Raw genomic sequence first — 6321 nt, 5'->3', positions numbered from 1 at the left:
GATGTCGGAAATGGAATAAAGTATCCATATATATTGTATCGGTAATTTTTGAATATATCAATATCGACATTGATATTTTTATTTAAAAATAACGATATATCGGTATGATATTGTTACGAATTTACTGCTTGCTAGTTTACTTTGTTAGGTTCGTATCTCTGGATTGACAAATAAAATCAACACTGTTTAATTTAATTCAACAACTTTTTATTTCACAACTCGTCTACACTATAGCAGTTTACTCTTAGCACTGATTGATTACGTTGGCGCTGCCACGGCTTATATAGCCACGCACTTCTCGCTGATGCCGACGTGTCCTTCTAGAATATCGCGTCTGGAAATTACCAGAACATACGACTATACGGCGCCAGACGCAAGCAGACAGTCGCGGCGCCAGACTCAGCAATTGTTTACCTAGACAAGCAGACAGTGCGGCGCCAGATGTCTATTGTTTCGACAAGCAGACAGCCGTGGCGCCAGATGTCTACAACAAGACAAATGCTATTCCATATACCTACAGCTATTGTTCATAATCAGGGATGCATATAGCAATACAAATAAAACTTAATACTACTTTTTGTAACACTGCCCTCCGCTAAAGCCGAATCGTCCCGATTAGGCACAAATCCTCTTGAACCAAATGGGGCGAGCCTCTCCAAATGTACTACTTTCATTTTACATCGTGCTTTTCCATTTCTTTGTATGCGGTATACCACGTCATTAAGTCGTTTCATCACCATATAGGGTCCTTCCCAGGCTGTCTGTAGTTTCGGGGACAAGCCTTTCTTTCGAAGTGGATTGTACAACAGGACCAGATCACCTTCTTCAAAACCTTTTGAATTTGCCGCTTGATCGAACCGGTCCTTCATCTTATTGCTCATCAGATGCGTATGCTGTCTTACCATTAGATGCAATTCATTCATTTCTTCCTTTAAGGCAGAACAATAATCTCCATCATTTCTTACAGCTGTAGGATTCGTTCCAAACTTAAGATCAGCAGGGAGTCGCAGATCAGATCCGAAAATAATCTTTGCTGGCGTGTTACCAGTTGTCTCGTGCTTCGCTGAACGATACGCCAGCAGGAACATCTGGATGCACTTGTCCCAATTCCGTTGGTCTTTATCAACGATTTTCCGCAGATGTTCTTCGAGCGTTCGGTTGAATCTCTCTACCATCCCATCTGATTGTGGGTGTAACGCTGTTGTCCGTGTCTTGTGGATGCCCAATAATGTACAGACTTCTTGGAAAATGGAAGATTCGAAATTCCTGCCTTGATCTGAGTGTAATTCGACGGGCACTCCGAACCTTGTTATCCAATTTTCTACAAACGCTTCGGCTACTGTCTTCGCTTCCTGGTTTGGTAAGGCATATACTTCTGGCCATTTACTGAAATAGTCCATGACAACCAGTAGATATTTGTTTCCGGCCGTACTGGTTGGGAACGGACCTGCAACATCCATTGCGACTCGTTCAAATGGTGATCCCACGTTGTACTGTTGTAGCCTACCGCGACTCTTGGCTTTAGGACCTTTAGCTGCCATGCACTCTACGCAATTACTTATCCATTCTGCTATGGAATCTCGACAAACCGATCCAGTAGAACCGTTGTTTAATCTTCTCTATAGTTTTTGTAATCCCAAGGTGCCCTCCACTAGGTCCATTGTGATATTCTTTCAATACTTTCGGGATCATGGACTTCGGTACTATGATCAGCAGACGAGAATGTTTGCCATCTTCGCTTTCCCAGGTACGATGAAGGTATCCATTAACGAGGTTTATGCTGTTCCATTGGGCCCAATATGCTTTTGCAGTTGGACTCTCGCTACTTATTTCTTCCTTTGGTGGTCGTACCCCATTTTCTTTGGCAATTACCAGCTTTGCAAGATCAGGGTCCTCCAGCTGATTGATTCTGATGCGGTGAGGAGTCCAATCATCTTCAGGTTCTATATTCAGTAATCGCACGTCGATTATACCTTCTTTTCCTTCTGATTTGGAGCAATGTTTAAATTCCAGTGGACAAGGGCGATGTGATAATGCATCCGCATTTTTGTGGTGAATCCTCTTTCGGTGTTCTGTTGGTTGTTTCCATTTTGATGGGTTTACTTTTATCTTGCAATTTCGGGCAAAGTGACCCGCTTTTCTACAGTTGAAACATCTGCCTGTTGTATTTACTCGCTGTGCAGCAATTGTCTTCAGAGTCTTCAATATTTCTTCCATCAGCGCCGGTTGTTCCATTTCAACCCTTTGTACTTTGGGTGCTGGTTTACTTAGTAGGGAAGCTGTTTCCTGTGTGAGGGCGTGCGAAACCGTTTCAGCAAACGTTCTTTTTGGCATTGCATATGTGGCGCGTTTGGTGTCCACATCACGATTTCCATTTATGAAACATTGAATTTTTACCCTCTCAATGTAATCCACAGGTGCATCTGCATTTGCCAAATGAGCCAGTCGTTCTATTTCAGTTGCGAACTCTTGCAATGACTCGTTCATCTTCTGACCCCTATTTTGCAGTTCGATCTGGTATATTTGTTTCCGGTGCTCACTACCATAACGTCTTTCTATCGCACTCATCAATGCCTCATAGTTGTCCCGTTCACAGTCTGGAATAGTCTGAAGGATTTCTGCCGCAGGTCCTTTCAATGATACAAACAAGGACGCCACTTTGTCCGCTGCATTCCAGTTATTGGCCAATGCTGTCTTTTCAAACTGAAGTTTGAAAATTTGAAATGGAATACTTCCATCGAATGTGGGTGCCTTCAATCTTGGATTATTTGTTGATGGTGCAGGGCCATGCAGTTGCAGTTCTCGCATCCGATTACTCAAATGAAGAACTTCTGATTTCAAATTTTCTTCGTCATTTTTTAACGTGCTTAATTCGTCTTCCAATTTTGAAACTTTCTGTTGCACTTGTGTATTACTTTCTGTAATCTGTTGTACCAAACGCTTTTCTAACTGCGTATTATTTTCAGTCATTTGTTGTGTAAGGCGAGACTCTAACTGTGATGTATTTTCAGCTATTTGCGTCATTTGCTGTGCCAGACGATTTCCTGTTTGTACTGCATTTTCTGCATTTTCAGCTATTTGCGTCATTTGCTGTGCCAGACGATTTTCTGTTTGCATTGCATTTTCTGCTATTTGCTGTGCCAAACGATTTTCTGTTTGCACTGCATTTTCTGCTATTTGCTTAATAGCCACTAATAGCATGTTAGTGTCTACACTTGATGATGTTCGTTGTTCTTCTAATTTTTCTTCTACCTTTGTAGAAGTTCCTGGCCCATCAAATTCGAACTCGTCCACATTAATTCCATCCGCTTCCATTGCTTCACGTAGTCGTGCCTGCAGATCCGCCTTTTGCCCGCTTATCGGCAAATTACGCTCCTCCAGTTCCTTTTTTAATTGCTGAATTCTCAATTCTCCGAATTTAACCATCTTGAATTTGGATTATTTGACAATCCCACTTCTGACACCAATTGTTACGAATTTACTGCTTGCTAGTTTACTTTGTTAGGTTCGTATCTCTGGATTGACAAATAAAATCAACACTGTTTAATTTAATTCAACAACTTTTTATTTCACAACTCGTCTACACTATAGCAGTTTACTCTTAGCACTGATTATTACGTTGGCGCTGCCACGGCTTATATAGCCACGCACTTCTCGCTGATGCCGACGTGTCCTTCTAGAATATCGCGTCTGGAAATTACCAGAACATACGACTATACGGCGCCAGACGCAAGCAGACAGTCGCGGCGCCAGACTCAGCAATTGTTTACCTAGACAAGCAGACAGTGCGGCGCCAGATGTCTATTGTTTCGACAAGCAGACAGCCGTGGCGCCAGATGTCTACAACAAGACAAATGCTATTCCATATACCTACAGCTATTGTTCATAATCAGGGATGCATATAGCAATACAAATAAAACTTAATACTACTTTTTGTAACACTGCCCTCCACTAAAGCCGAATCGTCCCGATTAGGCACAAATCCTCTTGAACCAAATGGGGCGAGCCTCTCCAAATGTACTACTTTCATTTTACATCGTGCTTTTCCATTTCTTTGTATGCGGTATACCACGTCATTAAGTCGTTTCATCACCATATAGGGTCCTTCCCAGGCTGTCTGTAGTTTCGGGGACAAGCCTTTCTTTCGAAGTGGATTGTACAACAGGACCAGATCACCTTCTTCAAAACCTTTTGAATTTGCCGCTTGATCGAACCGGTCCTTCATCTTATTGCTCATCAGATGCGTATGCTGTCTTACCATTAGATGCAATTCATTCATTTCTTCCTTTAAGGCAGAACAATAATCTCCATCATTTCTTACAGCTGTAGGATTCGTTCCAAACTTAAGATCAGCAGGGAGTCGCAGATCAGATCCGAAAAAAAAATTTGCTGGCGTGTTACAAGTTGTCTCGTGCTTCGCTGAACGATACGCCAGCAGGAACATCTGGATGCACTTGTCCCAATTCCGTTGGTCTTTATCAACGATTTTCCGCAGATGTTCTTCGAGCGTTCGGTTGAATCTCTCTACCATCCCATCTGATTGTGGGTGTAACGCTGTTGTCCGTGTCTTGTGGATGCCCAATAATGTACAGACTTCTTGGAAAATGGAAGATTCGAAATTCCTGCCTTGATCTGAGTGTAATTCGACGGGCACTCCGAACCTTGTTATCCAATTTTCTACAAACGCTTCGGCTACTGTCTTCGCTTCCTGGTTTGGTAAGGCATATACTTCTGGCCATTTACTGAAATAGTCCATGACAACCAGTAGATATTTGTTTCCGGCCGTACTGGTTGGGAACGGACCTGCAACATCCATTGCGACTCGTTCAAATGGTGATCCCACGTTGTACTGTTGTAGCCTACCGCGACTCTTGGCTTTAGGACCTTTAGCTGCCATGCACTCTACGCAATTACTTATCCATTCTGCTATGGAATCTCGACAACCGATCCAGTAGAACCGTTGTTTAATCTTCTCTATAGTTTTTGTAATCCCAAGGTGCCCTCCACTAGGTCCATTGTGATATTCTTTCAATACTTTCGGGATCATGGACTTCGGTACTATGATCAGCAGACGAGAATGTTTGCCATCTTCGCTTTCCCAGGTACGATGAAGGTATCCATTAACGAGGTTTATGCTGTTCCATTGGGCCCAATATGCTTTTGCAGTTGGACTCTCGCTACTTATTTGTTCCTTTGGTGGTCGTACCCCATTTTCTTTGGCAATTACCAGCTTTGCAAGATCAGGGTCCTCCAGCTGATTGATTCTGATGCGGTGAGGAGTCCAATCATCTTCAGGTTCTATATTCAGTAATCGCACGTCGATTATACCTTCTTTTCCTTCTGATTTGGAGCAATGTTTAAATTCCAGTGGACAAGGGCGATGTGATAATGCATCCGCATTTTTGTGGTGAATCCTCTTTCGGTGTTCTGTTGGTTGTTTCCATTTTGATGGGTTTACTTTTATCTTGCAATTTCGGGCAAAGTGACCCGCTTTTCTACAGTTGAAACATCTGCCTGTTGTATTTACTCGCTGTGCAGCAATTGTCTTCAGAGTCTTCAATATTTCTTCCATCAGCGCCGGTTGTTCCATTTCAACCCTTTGTACTTTGGGTGCTGGTTTACTTAGTAGGGAAGCTGTTTCCTGTGTGAGGGCGTGCGAAACCGTTTCAGCAAACGTTCTTTTTGGCATTGCATATGTGGCGCGTTTGGTGTCCACATCACGATTTCCATTTATGAAACATTGAATTTTTACCCTCTCAATGTAATCCACAGGTGCATCTGCATTTGCCAAATGAGCCAGTCGTTCTATTTCAGTTGCGAACTCTTGCAATGACTCGTTCATCTTCTGACCCCTATTTTGCAGTTCGATCTGGTATATTTGTTTCCGGTGCTCACTACCATAACGTCTTTCTATCGCACTCATCAATGCCTCATAGTTGTCCCGTTCACAGTCTGGAATAGTCTGAAGGATTTCTGCCGCAGGTCCTTTCAATGATACAAACAAGGACGCCACTTTGTCCGCTGCATTCCAGTTATTGGCCAATGCTGTCTTTTCAAACTGAAGTTTGAAAATTTGAAATGGAATACTTCCATCGAATGTGGGTGCCTTCAATCTTGGATTATTTGTTGATGGTGCAGGGCCATGCAGTTGCAGTTCTCGCATCCGATTACTCAAATGAAGAACTTCTGATTTCAAATTTTCTTCGTCATTTTTTAACGTGCTTAATTCGTCTTCCAATTTTGAAACTTTCTGTTGCACTTGTGTATTACTTTCTGTAATCTGTTGTACCAAACGCTTTTCTAACTGCGTATTATTTTCAG

This window comes from Bactrocera dorsalis, chromosome 4, assembly GCF_023373825.1.
Source record: "Bactrocera dorsalis isolate Fly_Bdor chromosome 4, ASM2337382v1, whole genome shotgun sequence".
NCBI classification, from domain to species: Eukaryota; Metazoa; Arthropoda; class Insecta; order Diptera; family Tephritidae; genus Bactrocera; species Bactrocera dorsalis.
Note: the sequence above shows the minus strand (reverse complement) of the source record.